This window comes from Lissotriton vulgaris, chromosome 8 (assembly GCF_964263255.1).
Source record: "Lissotriton vulgaris chromosome 8, aLisVul1.2, whole genome shotgun sequence".
NCBI classification, from domain to species: domain Eukaryota; kingdom Metazoa; phylum Chordata; class Amphibia; order Caudata; family Salamandridae; genus Lissotriton; species Lissotriton vulgaris.
Genome location: NC_141696.1, coordinates 242,900,092 through 242,927,270, shown reverse-complemented (window position 1 = coordinate 242,927,270; position 27,179 = coordinate 242,900,092).

Genomic DNA, 27,179 nt, shown 5'->3' with positions numbered 1-27,179 from the left:
TTTTATTTATTTTAAATGTATATGTATTAGTTTTAATTTTGTTTTAATATTTTTATTTAATACTTGTAAAATTATATGTATTTAAATATTATTTTAACATTATTATTAATACATTTAAAAAAACGATATTTTTGATTCCGATATTTTTGTACTTCGATATTATTTTTTCGATATTTTTGTACTTACCTTAATGAAGATAGGATTCCGATATTTTTGCTGTTGATATTTTTGCTCCGATATTTTTGCATGTCGATATTCTGTCTGTCGATATTATGTCAGACATTCAGGGATGGAGCTGCAGGTTATCCATCAGCAGCTGTCACCTGGTGCTTGTCAGGCACTAAGCTGCTTTGGGCCATGAAGGCAGCAAGGAGGGAAGGGTGCTTTTCGGGGACCATGTGGCATGAGACCCCTGGAAGAGGCCATTTTGAACTATCCCAGATGTCTGTGCAGGAAGGAGGGAGCAGGGGCAGATGGGTGATGTGTCGCTGCCGGATAGGGCAGAGGAGCCTTCCTGCCAGCCCCTCCAAATCCTTTTAAAAGGTCTTGGACAGGAAGAGGAGCTCTCTCTGGGGTGTGGTCTGCTGCTACCCTGGCCCCCAATGAAGAGAAAGTCGGGGAGTGCCATAACGCTCCTCTTCAAGTTGCCCAGGGGGTACCAGGAGCCTACCCTGGCCCCTGATGAAGCAGAAGCCGGGGAGCGCCGCCATGCTCCCCAAGAAGTGAGCTGTAGGGGCCCAGGACCCAAACTCCAGACCCCGTCAAAGTTGAAGGTGAAGACTTCTGGGGCCAGGAATCCCCAACTCCGGGCCTCCGGTGGCTGCAGTGTGGAAGGGGGAGTGCAGACACACAGCACCCTGTGGCTGGAAGTTTTGTTCTACAGCTGGGAGTGTGTTTGGGATTGTACTAAGGTGTGAAGGGTTGAATTGGGGATGTCTGAAGAAGGGCATCCCCTGGAGGTGATGAGGTGCAATAGCGGGTTTTATGACCAGATCCGTGTTGTTTTTGAAGTTCTGAAGTTTCGTCCCTACACCGATTAAGGGCCCATTCACCCTGAACATAGAACTAGCCCAGTTCTTTAGGAAAATAAAGCTCCAGAACCACTTTGGGGATTCTAAAGATGAGCAGGACGAAAGCACCAACACATGCTTCTTGAAAAAGTCTACATTTCTACCTCCTACCCAAACTATTCCCTGCCATATACTAGTATTTGAACAGGCAGTTCTTAAAGAAGTGAAAGAGATTAACTTTCAAAAAGTAAAGGGCTTCCAGAACCTGACGAAATGTGAACGAACCGTGCTTTAGAACCTCAGAAACAACATGGATCTGGTCATAAAACCAGCGGACAAAAGGGGAGCCATTGTCCTGATGAACCAGACAATGTATCAAGAGGAGTGCAACCGGCTACTCTCTGACACAATCAGTTTTAAAATACACCAAAGTGACCCTACAAGATCAGAAGTATAATGGATGAAGGTCTTAATAAGAACTGGATCACTAGACATGAAGTGGAATTTCTCTTCAATGAGAACTCTAGAATCCCAAGGTTCTACACCCTCCCAAAAATCCATAAAGAGAGAAATCCCTCTCCAGAAAGGCCTATATTTTCAGGCATTGGCTCTATCTTGGAACCCTTGTCGCAGTTCTGCGACTGGTTCCTCAGACCGTTTGTACAGAAATTATCCTCTTATCTGTGGGACACAAAGGATGTTTTGTGCCTTCTGGGTGACCTGGAGATTAACACAGCTGAGGACCACTTTATGACAATGGACATAGAGGAGCTGTATATCAGCATCCCACAGAGACGCACACTGAAAGTCGTAGAACAGATTCTACTTAATATAGATTGGGATTTCACCACCCCCCAACACTTCACCATGGAGTGCGCCGAGTTGGCCCTGACTGTGAACTACTTTGAATTTGAGGACGTTATATATCACCAAATCAAAGGCCCATCAATGGGCAGCACTTTTGCCCCAAGTATGGCATGCTTCAACATACAACAGTTTGAAGAGGACTACATCTTTAACCAGGATAACCCATACATTGAACATCTGAAGACATGGAAGTGTTACATTGATGACGTGTTCATCATGTGCCGTGGAAATGAAGAGACAGCAACAGCTTTTGTACAATGGATCAATACCAAGGACCAACACCTAAAGTTCACTTATTCCATCAATAAAGACCATGCCACCTTCCTGGACCTTGATATCATCATGACTACAGAAGGCATCAGCACTAAGGTACACAATAAAACCACAGACAAAAATAGCCTGCTTCTCTACGAGAGCTACCACCCAAGGGCTCTACGGCAACATTTCCCTGAGGGACAATTCCTCTGGGTCCGCAAGAATTGTTCAAATACTGAAACTTACAATGAACAAGCAGAACAACTTGAGAGGAAGCTTCTCTACTGTCACTATCCAAAGAAGATGGCTAAAAAAGCAAAGAAAAGGGCCAGAAACAACAATCGAGAGGCACTACTGGAGGATACACCTAAAGAAAAAACAAACAGAATTTTATGTGTAACCACATACACTCCAGTTTCCAAGGCTGTACAAAATATCTTTCAGAAGAATTGGCACATTTTGGACAGTGCAAAATAACAATGGGAATCTCCACTGTTTGCGTTCAGGAGAAACAGATTTCTACGGGATGAGCTGGTGCATGCAAAAACACTGCCCCAGGCGAGGACAGAACAACCCTTTCTGTTTAATCTACAGAGACTGATAGGACACTACCCGTGAGGCGGTGCCCACTAACTACTACTACTAAAGAAGTGGACATAAGCATTACGAATCCCTGGAAACTTAAAAATTTCAGCAACTGCAACACAAAAAATGTTTATATCTCCTCACCGGCCCCTGCAGCCTTATCTATGTAGGCATGGCTACTAGGAAAATGAAGGTCTGCATAAATAAACACCGGAGCACCATCAGATGCAAGAAAACTAACACAAAACTATAAGGCACTTCTTAGAACAAATTCACAATCAATTTTCATAGAAGGGCCTACAAAGAGGCTGTCCAAGGAGCTAAACACAGGTGGGAGCTGGAAAACTGGGATTTCATAAAAATTTCTCTTGGGGAAAGGGATATGAGAACCTTCTGGGGAATTGTAAATATGGGCACATCGGCACCCAGAAAAGCAATTGAACCGACCCTGGGAGAAGAGGTTTGGCGGGTACACTTTGAATCTTTATACAAAGATGCAGAGAACACAGAGTCCCCCCGATGTGATGATCATTGGGATGATACCCAGGCCCCAACCATAACCATGCAGGAAGTAAAGGCCGCAATAGAGAAAATAGCCCCAAGTAAAGCCCCTGGTTTAGACAAAATTCCGGGGGACGTTTTTAGGAGTGAGCCAGTAATCTGGGCCCCCTATCTGTGGGTTATTTTTAATGCAATCTTGTTGGGCATGAAAATCCCTATAAGCTGGAAAGGGGCAGAAATAATTCCCCTTTTTAAAAAGGGCTCCCCTTTATTGCCAAGTAATTACAGACCAATTAGTCTGATAGACATCCCACAAAAGATCTTCGCACGAATCCTATTATTGAGACTCCAAACCTGGATAGACAATGAGAGCGTTCTCTCTCCGCTCCAGGCAGGGTTCAGGGTTCAGGGAAAAATTGTCCACTCTGGATCAGGTCCTAAGATTTCAGCTACTCCATTGGAACATGGTTTACCTTGGGAGGGGAAGCTTGTACCTGATATTTGTTGATCTGAGGTCAGCTTTTGACTTGGTGCCCAGGTCAAAACTATGGTCCGTCCTACTTGAGCTGGGGGCCCCGGCATATCTTGTACAACTTATACAACGCTTGCACGAAAACAACTTTGCACAAATAAGATTTAGTAAGGATGGCAATTTATCGGCCCCGATACTGATTGAACGAGGTGTGCGCCAAGGTTGTGTACTTGCTCCCACTCTATTTAGCCTTTATATAAATGACCTGATCAAAGTGCTGACAGAGGAAAAAGACCTAGATGCCCCCAAACTAGCCGAAAAAAAAATCTCTGCTATGATGTTCACAGACGATACGCTTCTGGTATCTAAATCCCCCATGGGGATTCAAAGGGTGTTGGACAAATTCCAATTGTTCTTTGAGGATAGAGGGCTTGAGATCAACCCCAAGAAAACGAAATTCATGGTTTTTAATAAACCCAAGAGCACTCGTCCAAACCCTTTATTAAATAATGTACCCTTAGAAAGAGTAATATCGTTCACGTATCTAGGTATCACAATCACTGAGACCATGGATTGGGGGGCACATATAGGAAAATCAACACTAAAACTAGCTCAGTCTACAGGGGGAATTCTGAAGGTTTTCAATAATTCTAATAGAAGCGCCGTCTGCCCGGCACTGGAAATTTACACGGTCCAGGCCTGCGGAGGTGCATTGTATGGAGCAGAAATGTGGGGACACTGCAGGCCCAAGTCCTTACTACAGATAGAGAACCAATATATCAGGAACCTCTTTAAATTACCACGTAGCACCCTCCTAGTCCTCCTCCTTTTAGACCTGGGTTCAATGGAACTAGAAGCAGTGCTATGCCTTAGACCCCTCTTATACTGGCGTCGCTTATGGTCGACTCCGGAACTTATCACCTACAGAGAGGAACTGTCTGAAGTTGTAGAAATCAGGGGCGCCTCTAGGCTTCCCTGGCTCACCCACATTAAACATCTATTAGTTGGTATGGGTTTGGGGGAATGCTGGTCTGACCCGGAGGTAGCTTGTTCCCAAGTTTCAAAAAACCAACTAAAAATTACCTACAAGAATTATAGAATGGCCCTGCTACACTCTAATTCCAACATATGCAAAACAACCATAACCTTTCTGAAAATTAAGGACAGCCCCGTCTTTGAAAGAGTTCTTGACTTAATTAAACCCTCGGCAGCTAGAATACTCTATCTGCAGTTTAGATTTGGAGTTTTGCCTCTGCGTTTTATGACTTCCAAATGGAAACCGCAAAACGAAGCCAGGTGCCCCGCTTGTGACCATTCTGTGGAATCCGAGCTCCATGTCTTTTTGTATGTCCAGGTCATAGCAAAACGAGAAGGAGATGGTTAGCCCAGATATGTAGAAACTTAGGCAGGGGATCCTGTGTTGAAACATTCAGGATACTGAAATGTGATCCTAGTACCCCAATTGTCTATTCTGTGGCTGGGTTTCTGTCCTCAATGTGGTGCACAAGAAGGGTCTTCCTTAAATCTCCAAATGTCCTAGAAACTAAGAATTAGCTATTGAACCCCCTAATTTTTACCATTTGGTTCTGGGTGGATTAAAAAAGACCAACAAGGGTGGCGAAAAGGAAGCAAATCAATTATGAATAATGCACCATGCACTTTGAAATAAATCTCATGCTGCTATGTAAAGATTCTGGGAGAAAGAAAAAACTCTGATTCCATTTTTTTTAACCTACATGTTTTTATCCATTTTTAAACTGTATATATGTCACAGGTTTTTTAAAATCATACTTTCTTCTTTTCTAATGTTTTTAATAATAATTTGCTGTAGAATTTTAAAATAATTTGCTGTAAAATGTTGCACTTTCTGGGCCATGTTGGCCATAATAAAGGTACATTTGACTTGACTTGTAGTCCTTTAGGCAATGAAGAAACGCAAGACAGACTTGACCAAATCCCTTCATACAATGGAACAGCAGTAAGTCTACCGCCTCCGGTCATGGGAAAAGGGACTCAGCGATGAGATACATGGTTACAGTTGGGACGTTAACCAACTACCCCTTCTGACCACACACTATTATAACCGGTACCTTATTGAACTTCTATCCCATGAATGTATCTGCACCCTTTGAACATCTTTCTGCGATATAGATCAGCGCAGACAATGTACCCCCCTTTTGTACTTAGACTGGAAACCCTTCTGCAGGTGTTCACATCCTTAGAACAAACAAACTTTGTTACTAGCCACTCTGAAAAATTCTTTAAAATGCTGCTCCTACACATTTGGCTGCTCCCCCAATGCAAGTCAATGTGGGTTGCACATTTGTGACGCCGTGCACCACATTTAATTCTGTCAGCTTACACGATTACAAGTACTCGTGGCTTAGCCATGCCCATTTCCGTAAAATTCGAACGCTATTGGCACACTGAGAATGCTACATGAGTCAGGCGGCAGCCGGGCACTCAGGTTTTTGTACCGCTGAAAACACTGCTCTTACAATATTGGCTGCTACTCTTTGGCGAGTCAGTGTGGGCTGCACAATCTTGTTGCTGTGCACCACATTCAATTCTTCCAGCACATGATTACATGTGCATGTGGGCTCAGCCATGTCAACTACTGTAAGATCCCAACCCTTGGCACACGGAGAACGCTACAAGAGTCAGGCAGCAGCGGGTCACTCTGGTGTTCGTACCGCTGACAGCGCTGCTATTTCAATATTGGCAGCTCCCCCTTTGCGTGTCAGTGTGGGCGGCGCAATCGTAATGCCGTGCCCACATGCAGTTCTGCCATCCTGCAGCATACATGACTACAAGTACATGTAGGCTTAGCCACACCCATAACCACATAGTCCCAACCTTATTGGCAAACGTAGTATGCTACCAGGGTCAGGCAGCAGCCTGTCTCTCACGAGCTGGCACCGCTTGGACACTGGAGTTCCGGCTCTGACTACTCGACAACAGGGAGACTACTTCGAGCAGGTCAGGCAGAGCGAGAGCAGATTTATACCTGCACACTCTGGGGCACTGTATCCCACAAACTAGAAGCCACTTTACCTAATCAGGGCACCTAATTACCTTTCACTGTCCATTGTGAGTGCTATAAATATCACAAGCCTTTTCCCTCCCATTTATCGACGGGGAGGAAAGGAGCATACACCTAGGTGCAAACATGGGAGACGCACCTTGAGGCAGAAGGAGAGTGGTGGTGGGCGTGCTTGTCTGACTGAATGTGGTTGTGAGAAAGGGAGTACTTACAGGCTCCCAGTTTTCCAAAAGCTTTCTCCTCATTTTGTTCTACATTTTGCTTCTGTTTCCTTCCATTTTTAGAGTTTGACTACTGGGGTCTTCCTCTCTCTTCCTCCTATGGGGCATGTAGGTTCCTGCCCTAGGGTAAGATATTCAAGATAAATTCTCAAATAATAAGCTTTGATACCCAAGAGTGTGCACAGATGAATGTCACGTGCTACACATATAGCCACTCACTTTAAAGACTATGCATGTGGTTAAATAACCTTTTTTTTGAAGTGACCTAGGTAATTCTCATTCTATCCTCTATGAATAATTTTTTCTTTCAGGCTTGAAAGAGCGCATGCCCTTTGGAGATAGGTCACCCCACAAAGTGGTACCCTCTCACCGCAATTTAGAAGAGCGGAGTCCCCTATTTTCTATAGGTCATGATGACTGCCACGGACCCAATTGGGCCAAACGGCAGAAACATGTCGACCATACTCACTACAGTCGGGGGACAATACAATCCCCATTACACTGTTCACTTGTTTTTAACACCATAAAGCTCCCAGTCACATTAAAACTTTTTTGGTAACTAAAATGGTTTTTAAATTCACTCACTCCTTCACAGGCCCCCACTTAGTTTAGAAGTACATCCCTGTTGTCAGGTGTATGCCCGTCCTATACCAAACCAGGTTTCTAGAGGGCGAGGACTGGCCGATGATGAAGCATGATTGTGTATCAAGAGGGAGAGAGAGGACCAGTTAGCTAGTCCGTATCCCCGGTTTATATAGAATTTAATCAAAAAGGGACTAGCTACATTTAGGGGGGGGGGGTTGTATAACAAGATATCAGTTTTGAAATCTAAGTGACTCAATCTTGTTCTGTCAAGGGGTTGTGGCACCTGATGGGTGTCCTTATAAAGCCCTCACCCACCAACCTAGTTGGTGGCATGCTTCATCATCGGGCCCACCCAGTGACACCTAGCGTGTCCCGGGTGTGCTACGACGCCTGGTTACAGCGGAGCAGGTATGTCACTGTGTGTGCGGTGAAGGGTGAAAAGATTGTGAATTAAAACGGCTTGGTGGGGGTCCCCCAGTACCCACAGGGTAAAGAAACTTTAATACCTGGGCCTCCGTCAGCGGTTAAAAATAAGGCTGTGGGACGTTAGAGGCGAGTTACGACCTCCCACGTCCTTTAGTGAGTCAACATGTTTCAGCCAGTGCCTTATGAATATGCTGGCTTTCTTCAGGACAGTATAAAATAGTGTGTGCAATTAAAACTAGTGGGTGTGTGATACAGACTATGTGTCTACACGCCCTAAAGTGTATCTATGTGTGAGAGGGAGGGGATTCCCTTCTCAAGACCACCTGTACATGTAACATGTAAGGACAAGGACAAAACATACAGGGAAAGAGAGAGTCACTGGATAATATTGAAAATATGCTCATGACAGCCGGCTTAAAAGCGTAACCCCAGTGGGCCTACCTTTCTCTTCCTCATAGGACCAACCCCTTGCCACTTCAATAACCTTGAGGAGGAATCAATCTAAAACTAGCGTAAGAACTGTTCTCACGCTCCTTTGTTTTATTTGATTTTTTCCACTTCTCTCACCAATGTTGTGAATACCGCGTGTTTTAAATCACTCCACCTACGCAGTTCTAGTGCGACCCTCACCATAATGATACCACCAGTATCATTACACCTTAAGCCGCTTATAGCCTGCACCCTTACGCTATTAAGCCGGCTGTCATGAGCATATTTTCAATATTATCCAGTGACTCTCTCTTTCCCTGTATGTTTTGTCCTTGTCCTTACATGTTACATGTACAGGTGGTCTTGAGAAGGGAATCCCCTCCCTCTCACACATAGATACACTTTAGGGCGTGTAGACACATAGTCTGTATCACACACCCACTAGTTTTAATTGCACACACTATTTTATACTGTCCTGAAGAAAGCCAGCATATTCATAAGGCACTGGCTGAAACATGTTGACTCACTAAAGGACGTGGGAGGTCATAACTCGCCTCTAACGGCCCACAGCCTTATTTTTAACCGCTGACGGAGGCCCAGGTATTAAAGTTTCTTTACCCTATGGGTACTGGGACCCCCGCCAAGCCGTTTTAATTCACAATCTTTTCACCCTTCACCGCACACACAGTGACATACCTGCTCCGCTGTAACCAGGCGTCGTAGCCAATGTTCCCTCTAATTTTTTCCTCTGTGTGCGGCAGTGGAGGGTCTCTGTGCGCTGCAACCATGGCTATGTGCGCCAGGAACCAAACCGCGCGTGCCTGCGGCGCCAAATGGCACTCAAAAAGTTTACTTTAAAAAGTGAAAAGATGGTGCATTTTCACACATACAGCGCCACAATAAGGGTCTTAAGGGAAGTTTGCAAATTGGATAAGCACGCCATGACATGAATTAGTTACACTGGCAAGTACACTTCAAGTTTAGAAAAGCACAAGACTTCAATGGTGGTACCATCATAAGATTTTAATAAATATTCAGTTCATTGGGTGGAGAAATGTCCCCGTGCTCTCTCTGCCCGGTCTTTCCTTCTGTACCCCTGGCTGCCCCGTGTCTCTGCCCAGTTTTCCCTTCTGTTCCCCTCGCTGCCCCCGTGCCTCTCTGCCCGTTCTGCCTTCTGTTCTAAGCTGCCCCTATATTTCTGTATTCTGTATTTTGCCTCTGTGCCATTTGTTTTTTGTGCCCGTCTGTCCTCTATGCCACTCGTTTTTCCCTCGTTTTTATGCCCCTTTTGCCTTCTGTTCCACTTGTTTTTCCCTCATTTTTTGTGCCTTTCTGCCCTCTGTTCCAATCGTTTTCCCTCGTTTTTTGTGCCTTTCTGCCCTCTGTTCCACTGGTTTTTTGTGCCTTTCTGCCCTCTGTTCCACTTCATTTTCCCCTCGTTTTTTGTGCACTTCTGCCCTCTGTTCCAATAGTTTTTTGTGCCGTTCTGCCCTCTGTTCCACTTCTTTTTCCCCTCGTTTTTGTGCCCTTCTGCCCTCTGTTCCAGTCATTACTTGTGCCTTTGTGCCCTCTGTTCCAATCGTTTTTGTGCCCTTCTGCCCTCTGTTACAATCGTTTTTTGTGCCCTTCTGCCCTCTGTTCAACTCTTTTTTTGTGCCTTTCTGCCCTCTGTTCCACTTGTTTTTGTGCCCTTCTGCCCTCTGTTCCACTCGTTTTTTGTGCCTTTCTGCCCTATGTCCCACTCGTTTTTTGTGCCTTTCTGCCCTCTTGCCTTCTGTTCCACTCGTTTCCCCAGCCGCTGTGGCCTTTTGTTTAGGTATCGCTGTTAATCAGAGCCCCTTCACGGGCTCCGATTAACAGCAATACTTAAACAAAAGGCCAAAGTCTGCCCCGCGCTTTACTAACAAAAGCGTAGAGACAGTTTCCAAACACAGCGCGTACTTTAGCACGCGCTGTGTTTGGAAATTGACTACCAGCCGCACAGCAGACATAGAACAGCCAGGTGGCATGGGCCTGTGTCACCCTCCTGCAGAAGAGCCCTGGCTGCCACCAGCCAAGGGTGCCAGGAGGCATGGTTCACCCTCTCACCCTCCTGCATGAGAGCCCTGGCTGGCACCAGCCAAGGGTGATAGGGACCCACGCAGGCTCAGGCCGCAGAGCAGACATAGAACAGCCAGGGGGCATGGTTCACCCTCTCACCCTCCTGCAGAAGAGTCCTGGCTGGCACTAGCCAAGAGTGCCAGGTGGCATGGTTCACCCTCTCACCCTCCTGCAGAAGAGTCCTGGCTGGCAACAGCCAAGGGTGCAAGGGGCCCATGTGGACCCACGCAGACATAGAACAGATGCACACATCAGCCCGAGAGGTTGGAGCAGAAATGTGAACTCTTCGACAAGCCTTCATACATCTCTTCTCTGTGGCTTCGGATGTTTACCTCTGGTTGACAAGAAAATCTCACTTTAATTAGAAAAGGAAAATGCTTCCAGAGTGCGCTCTCCTTCCTCCCGAGGACAGATGCCTTGTGCCTGCCGAGGAAGGTGCATAAGTATCAAACAATATCAGAAGCCGAAAGCATGGGTGCCGGTGACACACTGTGCATGCATAAGTGTCTCTGGCACACTGTGCATGCACAAGTGTCTCTGGCACACGGTGCATGCATAAGTGTCTCTGGCGCGCGGTGCAAGCACAGGTGTCTGTGGTACATGGTGCGTGCATGAGTGTCTGTGGTACATGGTGCATGCATAAGTGTCTGTGGCACGCAGTGCATGAACAGGTGTCTGTGGTACACGGTGCATGCATAAGTGTCTGTGGTACGCAGTACATGGACGAGTGTCTGCGGTACACGGTGCATGAATAGGTGTCTGTGGCATGCGGTGCATTCATAGGTGTCTGTGGTACACAGTGCATGCATGAGTGTCTGTGGTACTGCTACTCACTAATAAAGGAATAACCTTTAGGCATATCTTGAGGTAATCTTATGCATCCTGTTACACCTAGGACCTCTTAGCAGGAGCAAATTTTGGTTGGAAGCGGAATCTAAATTACGAAAACAATAACTCTTGGAAAGCTCCCATACAAGTTATCTAAAAGCAAGGCACGAACAGCAAGTATTTTAACTTTACCTCCAGAGAGGGGCTTCTCCGCTGCCATGTGCTGTGACAAGTCCAGGGCTTTTATTCAGTGTACGAGCTGGCAATGCAATCAGGAGACTACCTACTCTACTTCCTAATTTGTATTTTTCTTTAGCTTCCTGACTGAGTGAAGTAGTCCGACACTTTTTTACACACAACCCCATCCAGTAGGCCCATCTGCATGCTCCCTTCTAGCCCTGGTCAAGAAGACTTATCCATGCCCCTGTTCCTCATCCATGGGTTCCACACCTTCCATTTTTTGAGCATCCCCTTCCTGTATATACCGATTTCTCTGCCATCATGCACCAGTCCATGTCCTCCGCCCAGTCCTCCGCCCAGGCTTGAATGTCCGTGCTTGGCACTCCCACCCCCCTAACTTCTGGCTGTGTTCCTCTTAGCCACTGCCAGTACCACCATTAGCAGCAGTTTGGTGTGCTGCGGAGGATCATCATCACCCCACATAAGGAGTATCAGCATATTGACGGTATTCTCTACTTTTGTCCCTGTTGCTCTGTAGAAGCTCTGTCCAACTGGAACGGCGTAGGGCTGGATTCTCTCATAAGCCCACATGGTTTGTAGGAACTCTGCGTGACGCATCCCCTGCTGCACACACTGGAGCCTGCCCTACCCATGTTATAGATGAAAACCCCGTTGTCGTATGCCCTGTGCAGCAATCGCAGCTGCGCCAGATGTAACTCCGGCCTTATCGCTATCACCCTCTGGGCGTAGAGCGCCTCCTCCCACTCCCCATCCTCAAGTGTGTCCACATACTTTTCCCAAGCAGTCCTTAGTGTGGACATTCCCTCAAGCGAATTAGACATTATTTTCCAATGTATTAGGGAGATGGCTTTCTTAGCCAACGGTTCACTTAGTAGCCTACCCTCCAGGGTTGAGGATTCTTCGATTGTGTTGTCACTAGTGGTGTGTGATGTCAGTGCTTCTCTTACTTTCAGGTAGAGGAACAGCAAGTCCAATATTTGATCTCTTGAGATCATCCATCTTCTGGTTGGAACTTAAGGAACCTTGAAGGCATGTGCTGATTCCACTATACTTCCTTTGGTTCATAGCCATATTCACAGCCAGTAGAACACCTGCTATTGTCTGTCAGAGTTCAGTCTCCATCTTTACCTGCGCTCACGCAGTACCATTATCACTATGTAATTTTTTTATTACTAATTAAGTAGCGTGTTTGTTTTCTTTGTACTTGCTTTTGAAGGTTCTACCATTCAGTCGCAAGCTGTTGAAACCAGTTTGCTTTCATTTTGCACGACCGTGTCTAGGGAAGATTGTAATAGTGGCATGCTGTCAATGGGGAAAAGATAAGGCGATGGCAGGCTTAAGGAGGCTGGGCTGGTGACAGTTCTGAGATAGGTACAGATTGACCTAGGAACTTTTAGGAGAGTTACAGTATTTCCTGGTCACACCTTTGAAATACAACTTCAGCACAGACTGGCCTCGCCCAGTAATACTGGGAAGTGCCTATTTTTACCCTTCCTTGAGGCATAGTTGTTGTGCGTCATATCGTGTGACTCTGTAGTGGTAGCCACCCAACTCTGTAATTATTGCAGATGCTCTGATCTTCTGCGCACAATGCCTAGGTTTGCAGGTAACCCTAACAATATTCTAAGAACCACAGTCCAAACATATTCAGCGAGTACGAGAAACTTAAGTGCCTTGGAAGCCAAGGACTGAGATGGCCTCAACCCGGGCTAGGGAAGTCCAAGGCGGATATGTTCAGGAAGAATATCCTGAGTTACAGCAGGCCAGACAAGAACAGTGCAGCATGCAGACTGCTTTATAAATGCTATGTTACCATAGAGTACAAAGCAGTATGTTAAAATACCAAATAGGTTATTCAAATAATTAAACAGTGATTCCTGGAAGATAACACACGGAAGTGGTCTCATTAACTTTATTTGGACTCCGTGGGTTTTGTCACAGTGCGAGGGATAAAACCTCTTAACATAGAATATATGAGAGAAGCGAGAACCATTTTGGGATTGGATGCCAGAGGTGAAGGTACTTCTGTGGTTGGATTACTAAGGGATATAGGGGTGTGGAGGAGTGTTTTTGATGAGACCAGAAGGTGGGACAGAACGGGATGTTCTGGCAAGAAAGGTGGTTTGGAAAGAGGAGTGTATTTGAGTGGGGTCCACATTGTGGCAGCCAGTGAGGTTAGGTGGGTGATACCAGAGAATATTCAAGTTAGCAGGCTGGTGTACTTAATGGTAGTCCATATACTATTTTCTGGTCCTGTCTTTAGACTGGAAAAATAACCGCAAAAAACTTTAAACAGTATGTAATCATGACCTACTGGAAATAGATGTCCTCTCATTGTTATTGTTTTTTAGTGTTCACCTGCACAGTCAGTCCTTGCGAAATCGCTTGTATCTTTCCCTCTTGCTATCTGCCCATGTCTGTCTCCTGACCTCATCCTCAACCCTCCCCTCTCGCATCACAAACCATGTGGCCCTTTGTGAAAACATTTGTTAATTGCAGCCCCGTCATGCGCTGCAATTAACAAACATTTTCACAATGGTTCACAATCAGCCCCCAACCGCGCTCCCTTAAGAGAAGACATTTAGCAAGTCCAAAAGCACGGACTTGCTAAATGTCTTCTCTTAAGGGAGCGTGGTTGGGGGCTGATTGTGAACCATTGTGAAAATGTTTGTTAATTGCAGCGCATGACGGGGCTGCCGTTAACAAATGTTTTCACGAAGGGCCACAAACAGCCCGCAGCCACAGCCGGAATTACCGTTTTCGCGCCGCTCGCGTTTTAAAAGCGGCGGCGCGAAAGCACTCACAGGATGTGTGCGCGCTTCCATCGGGACTCTGCGCGCTCGGGGGTAAGCAAGGTGCGCGCGCGCGCGCGCCGCGCGGGTTACAGGGAACACTGGTCGTAGCACACCCGGGACATGCTAGGTGTCACTGGGTGGGCCCGATGATGAAGCATGCCACCAACTAGGTTGGTGGGTGAGGGCTTTATAAGGACACCCATCAGGTACCACAACCCCTTGACAGAACAAGATTGAGTCACTTAGATTTCAAAACTGATATCTTGTTATACAACCCCCCCCCCTAAATGTAGCTAGTCCCGTTTTGATTAAATTCTATATAAACCGGGGATACGGACTAGCTAACTGGTCCTCTCTCTCCCTCTTGATACACGATCATATTGGCAGCGTACAGCTGCGAGAGCATATCCAAACCATGGCGGAAAACCATGGTTTGACCTTCACAGAGAGTGACTTGGCAGATATCCTATCTGACCCGTCCTTTCAAACGGATTTTAACATCTCCAGCACTGTCGCACAGACCACTGATTGGGAGACCCTCACAGAGAAAAAGCGCAACAGGATACGTACCATCCTTCACGGGACAATCCTGGCCCAATACCTCAGAACTAACACGGCTCCAAGGGGCCTTCTAGTGACCAACGCACCCAGGATCTTCCTCGATGACCCCACGTTCAGGAAGGACTGGGCCCAAATTGCTTGGCACTGCACCAGGGACTGGATGATTCTCATCCTTAAAACAGCTAAACGCCTGTCTGACGCCATAATGATTGAAATCCAAACCACAGAGAGCCATTTCAAAGCCACCATCACTGCATATAAGAAAAAACTAGATGACCAAAACAGAGAGATTAACGAATACAAGGAATACCTGACCCAGGCCAAATTCAAGAAATTCGAAAAAGACCTTAAGAAATTTAGCTACGCAAAAGTGTACCCATATTCGGAGGACAATTACACACCACCAACCAAGGAGACTAATATGTCCAACTCGTCAGGGGACGACAGCTCCATCTCGAGTGGCTCCAGTAGTGGATCACAAAAACGAGGAGGAAGAGGACGAAGAGGACAACGTTGGCCCAACACCTGGCAAGGAGGACAACCAAACCAATTCTATGGATTCCCACCGAACCTCGGTCACATGCAGAACCCCTATTATGGTTTTCCCACCATGTACCCCCCAGGTCCAATGCCACTCTTTGCGGGCAACCAGGGCCCTAATTTTCCTTTTTTAGGACGGGGCCAAAGGGCGCCGGGACGCCGAAGACCAACCCAACACAACACACAGGTCCACTGGGCCGAAGAAGAGAATCCAGCCAGCTCCAACACACGCCAAAAGGCAAAGGAAGCAACACCGGGACCGAGCAAACAGTGAACCCCACTGCCCAACCATCACTGGTATTTAACTTATCCAGTACCCCACTATCTCAAAAAGAACAATAAGTCCTGGAAAAAGGACTATCATTTGTGCCCACCACTAGGCTTGACAAATTCAAATTACATGCTGAACTAGCACAATTTTTCAGCAAACTGAAATTGAAAACGTTCTTCGAAAAACCCATCCCCGAAAGTGACCAACCTCATAACAACCCGAACATCACGGGTCTCAGAACCAAGTCTACCTTCGTCCCACCACCCTCCACCATCCCTGCCGAAATCACTACATTTGAACAGGCAGTATACCATGACATTGAGAATCTTAATCCAACCAACCACTTCAACAATCTGTCTTGGGAGGACAGACAAACCATACAACGCCTTCAAAACAACCCCATGCTGATCATAAAACCAGCTGACAAGGGGGGAGGTATTGTGCTACTAGACAAAACAGACTACGACGCTGAATGTCGCAGACTGCTCAGCGACAATAGGAACTACCGCAGGCTGGAACAGGACCCCACAGACCAACTGCGAACTACTATCCATACACTTGTCAAGAGTGCAGTAGATGCTGAGCATATTTCCAAACAGGAAGCTGAATACCTCTGCCCAGAACACATCAGGACACCGTATTTTTATACTGTACCAAAAGAACACAAAGGCCAAATCCCACCACCTGGCAGACCCATTGTATCCGGGATAAATTCCCTACTAGAACCACTCTCTCGATACTGCGATTTCTTCCTGAATCCTCTGGTACAAAAAACCCCAACATACATAAAGGATACCAAACATCTACTGCAAGTCATAAACAATTTCAACTTTGACCCTGACACCCAATTACTGGTAGGGCTAGACGTGGAGAGTCTATACACCAGTCTCCCACAGGATGCCACCTTGAAGGTGCTACATGACATCCTGGCAGATTCACCTTGGCCTTACCACATTCCGAGGAGCTTCATACTAGCATGCGCAACTCTAGCCCTCAAAGAAAATTACTTTGAATATGAGGGCACCTTCTATCTCCAAACAAACGGGACATCCATGGGCAGCGTTTTCGCGCCGAGCGTGGCAGGATTATATGTACATCATTTTGAATGCACTAACATCCTTGCAGCAACCAACCCGTTCAGTCACCATATCCTGAAATGGCACAGGTATATTGATGACATCCTGGTCATCTGGCAGGGCACACAGAGTGATCTGGACACATTTCTGAACTGGCTTAACAGCAGGGACCCATACCTGAACTTCACCAGCACATCTAGCAACCACCAATTACCCTTCTTAGATGTGGAAAGCACGGCCAAGGATGGGACCCTTGTCACCACCACATATTACAAGCCTACAGCAAGGAACTCATTGCTCCTTTATACAAGTTTCCACCCCCGCCCACTCAAAGAAAACTTACCATTCGGTCAGTTCCTTCGTATACGGAGAAACTGCACCAATGTTAGTGATTATAAATCACAATCAGCAGACTTAGCTACCAAATTGGAAAACCGTGGCTACCCTAAGGCCATCATCCGGAAATCTCAGAAGAGGGCGAGGAATCAAAACCGTGACGCACTCCTTGAAAACATCACCAAGGAAGACCAGGAACAACCGATAACCTGCGTCACCACCTACAACACTGCCTCCAACGAGGTAGCAAAAATCATTAAAAAACACTGGAGAATCATCAACTCTGGGCAAAGGAACTGGGAAACCCCTAGGTTTGCGTACAAGAGGTGCCACAATCTGAGAGACCAACTGGTGAGCACCCGACCAAGACCACCACCAAAACCACCTGAGAATACAATTCTAAATGCCTGGGGTTTGCCCAAAATCACATGACATTACCCCTGCAACGATTGCAGTGTTTGCCACCTCACAACCCACACCGAAACTCTGAACCTTGAACCCAATAAGATCTGGACCCAACGGAACCACACTAATTGCAATTCACGCAATGTGATTTACTTGCTTACTTGCACGTGTGGCCTTCGGTATGTGGGGATGACAACACGTAAAATCAAAACCAGAATAACCGAGCACCGCAGTACCATACGATGCAAAAAGAACATCAGCAGGTTGACTAACCACTTCATCACCCACTGCCACACACCCAACGACCTCAGTTGGACAGTCATTGAACAAATTCCTGAAAGCCCCATCAACAATGACAAAAAACTCCTCAACAAGGAACAGCGATGGATATATCGCCTCTCAACTTCCACAGACGGCCTGAACGATGCCATCCCCTGGAATTCCCTAGCAACCACATAAACAATGGGCTTACTTGTTCCCCTTCAAACTAACACACAAGCCCTCTTGTTAATATGAGCCCTACAGTTCTGAGTACTGGCGCTGTTTCCCCGTGTTTTAACCTACCCTAGCATCCTCTCCCCATGCATAGCATTGCCATTGCTAGACCACACTGTGTCCAGCATTCAGTGACACAGTTACTGAGCAATATGTGTCATACTTAATTAACGACAGGGCGCTAACGTCTACACGCATGCGCACTCTGCCGCCTTGACATCCCAAGGCCAGTTAGCCTCGCGCTTGCCAGCGCAACAACGCGCATGCGCGATACTCTTCACAATATACAGCCGCCTTGCTCTCCCAAAAGCCAGATAGCCTCGCGCTTGCACAGCGCATACAACGCGCATGCGCGATATCCCCCACACTACTCGCGCTGGCGCTCTAATAGGAGGCTCCGCTACACATGCGCGGACCCTTGCCACTACTCCGCGCGCATGCGCGCAGTACCCCTCACACACCTGAAACCTATTGTGACTCGGCAGCTCGAGTCTTTCTACCATTTCTCTTGCCTCACAGGTGTCCTCAATTAACCAACTAACCACAGTATAAAAACGCTGCAACACTGACCATTAGTTACCGGTTCTGCGAAGGAGGCACAACAGGTCCAAAGCAGGCTCTGGCCAGAAATCCTGTGAGTATGCTGAACAACCACCTCTACCATGGGTAAGCGCTACCACTCTTTTCTCCCTACAGGTCTCCTAACCCCAGTGGGCCTACCTTTCTCTTCCTCATAGGACCAACCCCTTGCCACTTCAATAACCTTGAGGAGGAATCAATCTAAAACTAGCGTAAGAACTGTTCTCACGCTCCTTTGTTTTATTTTATTTTTTTCCACTTCTCTCACCAATGTTGTGAATACCGCGTGTTTTAAATCACTCCACCTACGCAGTTCTAGTGCGACCCTCACCATAATGATACCACCAGTATCATTACACCTTAAGCCACTTATAGCCTGCACCCTTACGCTATTAAGCCGGCTGTCATGAGCATATTTTCAATATTATCCAGTGACTCTCTCTTTCCCTGTATGTTTTGTCCTTGTCCTTACATGTTACATGTACAGGTGGTCTTGAGAAGGGAATCCCCTCCCTTTCACACATAGATACACTTTAGGGCGTGTAGACACATAGTCTGTATCACACACCCACTAGTTTTAATTGCACACACTATTTTATACTGTCCTGAAGAAAGCCAGCATATTCATAAGGCACTGGCTGAAACATGTTGACTCACTAAAGGACGTGGGAGGTCGTAACTCACCTCTAACGTCCCACAGCCTTATTTTTAACCGCTGACGGAGGCCCAGGTATTAAAGTTTCTTTACCCTATGGGTACTGGGACCCCCGCCAAGCCGTTTTAATTCACAATCTTTTCACCCTTCACCGCACACACAGTGACATACCTGCTCCGCTGTAACCAGGCGTCGTAGCACACCCGGGACACGCTAGGTGTCACTGGGTGGGCCCGATGATGAAGCATGCCACCAACTAGGTTGGTGGGTGAGGGCTTTATAAGGACACCCATCAGGTGCCACAACCCCTTGACAGAACAAGATTGAGTCACTTAGATTTCAAAACTGATATCTTGTTATACAACCCCCCCCCTAAATGTAGCTAATCCCTTTTTGATTAAATTCGATGATGAAGCATGACATCTGGTGGTGTGTGAGGCCAGTCCTTCACTTTTTGTGAGATGTCCCTACTCACTATTCAATACTTGAAAAACCTTAGTCACTATACTGGGAACAGCCCAGTTTGTGTTAACGAGCAGAGGTGTATGCCTCATTCGTTAAAAAGAGGTACAGTGTAAGGTTCAGTAGGGCAAGCTTTCCCTACAGAACGGGTACAGGCTGTGCAGCACCGAAAGAGGTACTCACTGACGTTAATGTCAGTACCTTTTCTGACACTTTTAGCAAGTGCCGAATTTGTATCCAAAAGACTTTGAAAGGTATGATTTTGAAGCCCATGCACATACTGCTGAAAATACCTTTGTCTAAAAAGCCATGAATGGTGGAAGACGTCTACAGAGCCCAATCACATAGCACACCAAGACACTTGATAGGGGAGAAAGGAGATAAGGGAGAGGGGCAAAATCTCTTGACAGACTGACCAAACTGTGCCAGTGCACACTGAAAGTATGTCTCTTGTGAAAAAGATAGACTATCTCTTCATTCACAGCACTGAAATGTGCAACTCACTCTGTTAGAAACTGGGTTTCTGGTTGGCGGAGGTATGCACCCTGCCCAAGCAGGAACCACAATCCTAGTCAGGGTAGGTCAGATACACACCTTAAATGAACCAGCGCTACCTCTCTGGTAGCTTAGCACAGAGAAGTCTGGCTTAACTTAAGCAGCAATGTATAAAGTATTTGTGGAACATTTCAAACAGTAAAACAGTGAAAACACCATATAAAACATACCACACCTGGTTAGAAACATAGAACTTAAGTTAATGAACAAAACAAGACCAAAACAACAAAAATCCAATAAGTACAACCGGAGTATGAATTTTTTATGAATATCTTCAAATATAGTACTTAAAAGATTAAAGTGCAAACCAGGGCTATCTGGTCGTACTAGACTGGGTCAAATCCAAACGTTCAGGTTGACCGTGATGGAGCGTGGGTCAGATACAGGGACAAAGATCCGATGCCTGTAGCAGAGAAGGCGAAGCATCGTCGGTTGCCTTTCAGATGTAGGCAATGCATCGGTTTTGAGTTTGGCAAGTCAGAGAGGCATCGCCGTTGAGCCCCAAAATGTAGGTGATGCATTGTCATCAAGCCACGCAGTTTAGAGGATGCATCGGGAACTGGAGGTGATGTTCCACGCGGTCGGTGATGTAATGTCTTTGGTCCTTGAAGCTGCAGCAATGCATTGGCATTAAGGGTAATGGATTGGTTCTGAGCAATGCAACAGCGGCAATGTGTGGATATTGTTGGGCGCAGCACTTATACCCACTTCTAATGGCCCCGGACTGGATTGACACCACTTGACAGGGCAAGACTCTCAGATGGCAGAGTCAGGGGGGTCTAAATGGGTGGATGGAAGTACTTGATGTTCCTGAGACTTCTAACAGGAGGCAAGCCAACATGCCTTGGAGTCACTTTGGTTCTGGATTGTAGACATGGGGTTCCAGACATTCTCATTCCTTGGTAAGGAGTAGAGCACAGCACAGTTGCATTCCTGTAGATTTAGCAGAGGGGAAGTTGCTTCAGCATCACAGTAATCTTTTTTCGTGGCAGAGTATCCACAGGGCCAGAAGTGTACTGAGTTGGTGGTGTCAGGGATCCAGTACATATAACCAGTTGTGCCCTTAAAGTGGTGCAGACTTCAAAGCAAGGCCTTTAAAATGCCCTTCCTGCCCTAGCTCCAGACCAATCACATGGGGGTATGCAGCCCTTTGTGTGGGGACAGGACACAACCTATTCAGGTGTAAGTGTCAGCTCCTACCTCCCATCCCGCCCAGGGTGGCTCATCAGGATGTGTAAGGCTCATCAGTCACAGATAAACTCCCTTTGTGTGCAGCTGTCTGGAGGGAATGCACAAATCCCAACAGTCACCCACCTTAGACGTGTATTCAGAGACAGGTAGACGGCAACAAATTGCTAAGGTAAGAAACGAAACTACTCAACCGGGGATAGGAAAGCCTACGGGAAAGTTTAAAGACCAGCACTGATATGTTCCCTATAAAAACTGTAAAGCAGACTGAATTCTCTGTCGGTCTAACCAGTCACTTGGCGCCCTAGGGCATCCAATACAGAAGTAAAATATATTGAACCTCTCGCTGGGAAGCCCTATTTAAAGGACAGAATCCCATCACTCACCAAAGGTGACATGCTTCATCATCTGGAATCTCCTCCCGGCTGTAAATCCTAGTTCAGCCATACTAGGATACACTTCAAACTCCACTGAGACTTCCCTCAAACTATTTACCTCCAAAGTACACTTAGGCTATTTGCAACACACCTAACCCCTCTTTTTCCACAGACATCTAAAAAATGCCTACCCTTTATCTGAGTGACCAACTCCCCCCGTAACCTTAAGGGTCTCTTTTGGCATCCCCACTCTCCTCTAGGTATGGGCGAATTTTGCGAATGTCGCGTTTGCGAATTTTGCGGATTTGCGAACTCGCAATCCGCAAAATCCGCGAATTCCCGCGAATTTGTGGATTATTTTTTTTATGTTCGCACGGGTTTCTGCAAGTTCGCGAGGGTTTTGTACAATTTCGCAAATTGCGAAATTGTACAAAACGCGTGCGAACTTGCAGAAACCCGTGCGAACACAATGTGCCCAATAGGGTATGTGCCTCTTGTGTAAATAAAAGGTCAGAGAAAGATCAGTTCAGCAGATGAAGAGAAAGAAGCTCTGACCTGGTCACAGGAACAGCACGGGTATTGCGCTCGTGAAAGTCAAGGATGCAAAGCCTATCCAGCATCACAGCTGATTTTCCACGGTAGATTTCCTCGACGACGCTCACAATTGTTTTTGGGCTAATGAATGAGTCACTGAATTTGAGCATCAACTAGTTCGAGCGACCATGTGTGTGTTACTATGCAATCGCCCCGAAGGGCGCAGGGGTCCCTTGAGTGAGGAACAGCACGGGTATTGCGCTCGTGAAAGTCAAGGATGCAAAGCCTATCCAGCATCACAGCTGATTTTCCACGGTAGATTTCCTCGACGACGCTCACGATTGTTTTTGGGCTAATGAATGAGTCACTGAATTTGAGCATCAACTAGTTCGAGCGACCATGTGTGTGTTACTATGCAATCGCCCCGAAGGGCGCAGGGGTCCCTTGAGTGAGCTGCAGACCTGTGCTGTGCCCAGCCATGCAACTATTTTACAATGGCGCCAGCAAGCTGCCAGCGCCGTTGTAAAATAGTTACAAAGTTAGCTTGCACAGGAAGCACTTAGATAAAATAAAGCAGCACCTGCTTCGTTTTATCTAGTGGTTCCTGTGCAAGCTAACTTTGTAACTATTTTACAACGGCGCTGGCAGCTTGCTGGCGCCATTGTAAAATAGTTGCATGAGTGGGGGGTTCAACTTTTGAACCCGTTACGTTCGCGGATTTTTTTTGCGGATTTTGCGGGAAATCCGCAAAATTCGCAGATTGCGGATTTCCCCAAAATCCGCAAAATCCGCGAGCGTAACGGATTTCCCGCTCACACTTACTCTCCTCTTTACTTTTATACACCTGATACCACCCAGAAACAGTATAAATATGGTACTGTTGATTCCCATAGTCTTTTACCCCTCAGTTAGTAGTGTATCCAAATTAATTTCCATGATGCTCCTATTATGGAAACTTACTTTATAGTCACTTTAGTGTTGTCAAGTTATGGGCGAGCCCAACTCTCCCAGTTACAAGGGGGAGGGAGTAGCCGTGACCTCAAGTAAATAATTACAGTGGGCTGAACTGGTGTATGCCAGTTCAGCATAAAGGAAAATCAATAAAAAGCCCAAAGCTCCGGATGTGGCTCAGTTATCTGGCCACCACTGCAACACTGTGTCCGTCTGTTGCTCCGGGACTCGAGGTTAGTCCAGCGATGACCCCACACTGGTGACTAGAGTGGCTACGCCCCCCACAGTGTGCCCAGCTGCTCGCACCCCCAGCAACACCAGAGCAGCCTGCGCTCACTGCCGCCATCATCACTGTGTTGTTGCCCACCACAGGACCCCCCATTCAGTCGCTGCGTGGGAGACCACAAGCTGCAGCCTGCAAGCCACAGGAGGCCACAGTCTGTGAGCGTCTCTGCCCCAAGCACTGCACCTGAGCAGCACCTGCTCCGTTCCCCTGCCTTGAGCGGTGTCACCGCCTGCAACCGCCACAGCACACCCCGCTGGAGCTGCATTAGCACAGCGGCGAGGAGTGCAAAGCTCCAGTAACTGACTCCATGTGCTGTGCCTGGCCCCTTCTGGCCCAGAATGCTCAGGCTATCACTGTGGCATGCCACTGAAGAGAGGGACTAGCTCACAGTCCTGAAACTCCAAGGTACAAGCAGTTAGTTGGCCCACAGCACCCAAAGGACGTTAATTACCCTGTCCAGAGTCTCTCTAAAGAGCACTTAGCCAGAACCCCTGCAAGGACGTGCTCAACCACAGCCACTTCTGCTGTTGCATACCATGGCCCATACCACATCCCCACCAGCCATGTGTGCGTCCAGCACTGCAGCAGCACAGTGTTCTGCCTGACCACCTACCACTGCAGCCCACCGCTCATCATTATGTCATCAGTTCCGCCACTGGAGCCTTTCATCATCATGGGGCCCCCCATCTGAAGTAGCTTGTTGGAAGGATTTGGTTGAACACATAGAGACTTACTTTGAGGTGGCATAGATCCCGGCGTCACGTAGAAACCTTATTCTCCTCCACCTGGGTGGAGCTGACATCCACAATCTTTCCAAGACAGTACTTAAGGCCCCTACAAACGTATGCCACCATGAGAGATGCGATCACGGCGCACTTTGAGCCCAATGCCAACCCTGACTATGAGTGAATTCTCCTCCGCCAAGCACGACAGCTGCCAGACAAGTTGGTGGGAGTCTTCTACGGGCTGCTGAGAGAACTAGCAAGCACTTGCACACTCCTGGACAAAGATGACGAGGTCCGAGCGCAGTACATCCAAGGGTGCGCCTCTTCCAAGTGGCGCAAAGGCGTCCTGCAGGAAAACAACATGCCCATGAGAGACATCCTAACGCTAGGGAGTTCCAAAGAGTTATCCAAAGCCCGAACGGCACACATGGACCCCAACTCCTCAACTCCTATCAAAGAAGAACCCGTCAATGCCATCCAAACGGAGATATGCGAGAGCAGGCCGAAGTTCACCAAACCACCCCTACACTCAACCAAGCAAGGCCCTCAGAGTCACACGTGTTGGTGGTGCAGAGGTCCATTTCCCCACTATGGAACCTGCCCTGCAAGTGGCAAAACCTGCAGTGCGTGTGGTAAGCAAAACCACTTCTCCAAAGTCTGCCGCTCCTCACAAATAAGACGGCCAAAAAGCCCACAGAAGCAAATGTGCACAGTCGAACCACACCCAGATGACTCATCCAGCAGCGACATGGATGAAGACAATGTAGCCACTGTCCATGTGGTGAGAACATTGGATACGCTAACGGCCACCCAGCAGACCGCACCGAAATACAAGATCATAGTGCAAGACCACTTAATCGCTGTGCTCATTGACATCAAAGCCACCATCAACCTCATGGCTGCAAATGTCTACCACAGCTTACCCAACCCACCAGCACTCCGCAGCACCACCATGCAAGTGTAGACATTTGGCAACCGCTCACTGCTGAAGTTTTATGGCTTCTTCCAAGCAGTTCTCTCTCATGACACCACCCATCAACGCGCAAAGGTCTACATGTTGCAGGAATGGCCAGGGTTCCTACTTAGCCTCCGCAGCGCACAGGACCTTAACCTGATCTAGGTTACATAAGATATGCTTGCACATGACCTGGACCACATGCTACAGGACTTCACACTGCTATTCGAAGGGATTAGGTGTTTGAAAGGTCCGTCCATCCAGTTGCACATTGACAAGCACGAAGCTCCGATAGCCCTCCGGCACAGAAGAATTGCTTTCTATCTACGGCCAAAGGTGGAGGCCAAGCACCCAATTCCTAGAGAAAGCCGGCATCATCGAACGGATACGAAGACCAAAGCCGTGGGTATCCCCCATCATTGTAGCAAAGAAACCCAAGCAGGCCGACACTGGATGCATCTGCGTAGACATGAGAGTCCTAAACTTGGCGATTAAGCAGGAATGCTACCTCACACTAACAACATATGACATCATCGGTGAGCTGGCAGGCTCCAACTGGTTCTCCAAGATGGATCTACGGTCCAGCTACCATCAAATACCACTGCAGCCAAACTCCCACCCCATCACTACTTTCTCAACTTATGCAGGGCTCTGGAGGTATACCAGGGTCAACTTCGGGATCTCCAGCGCCGCTGAAGTCTTTCAGAATATTTTCAAAAAACATCCTCCATATGCTGCAAGGAGTGCTAAACATGAACGAAGACATCCTGGTGCACTCTCCCACATTAGAAGAACACCTCCTTTGTCTCCAAGCCATCTTCTCCCGCCTCAGAGAAAGTAGACTGGTTCTCCTAAAAGGGTATCGGCCCAACAAGGTGAAAGACACCCAAGAAGCACCTGCCCCAGCCTCAGTGTCCGCAGTTTACAGTTATTTGAGCATAGTGACTTACTATGGACCATTCAACAAGAATATATCAGACCTCACTGGTCCTCTCAGTCACCTGACCAAAGCAACCAGCCCATGGATATGGGGACCCGAGCAAGAAGAGTCGTTCCAGAAAACCAAGGCTGTCCTGCAGTGTTTAATCTGTGTCAGTTCTTCCCGGGTCTACATGCAATATGAATTTGTGCATAAAGTATTTTAATTTGAACGCTGTGGCCACCCAACTTAAAATGCCTGGGTGAAATCTCTGCCTCATCTTAACAGCAATAACAGTAGCGCTAGTGCGCTATCAATCACAATGGATAAGTAGATTTTTAGCGTGGCCCCTGTCCGTTACTCCTTGGCGCTGAAGCGTCTTTCCCCTTGAGAAGCCGGACAAATGCAGATCAGACCAATTTCCTCACTTTTCACCGTCCCAGTGTACTGCGCAGCCGCAGCAGTGCTAGTCTACTCAAGAAGCAAGCAGCGTGTGTTGTGCTGACTGGCACAGCAGCAGGCCTTTAAATCCAAAACCCAAAGGCAAAGTAAGTAATGATTCGATTTTAATAATTGATAGTACTTTAGTGTGAAGCAAGTATGTTTTTAAATGGTTGAGATACGTGCAAGGAAAAGTGCACCTCTCAATTGTTGCGTGCACTTTTTTTTATGTGCATGACCTGCCGTTCAGTGCCGATTGCCGGGCTACCCGAGTAATAAATAATGTGTCAGCGACATCTCACAAAGAAAAACCTTGCTTCCAAAGTTTCTTGTTAACCGCAACAGTGGCGTTCCTGTTCTTTGTTGGGTTAAAATTTGCATGAATAACTTCCCAAAAGAAAACCAGAAATAAGTATTAAGTACAAGTGTGGCTTTACAAGGCTTTGCTGTAGACAATTATGCTAACCCCCACTCAAAGGCATAAATGAAACAGAAATGCGGCTGCCCGAGGCCACGCAGTGGCCATCAGGAGGGCGGCCCCTTAGATACC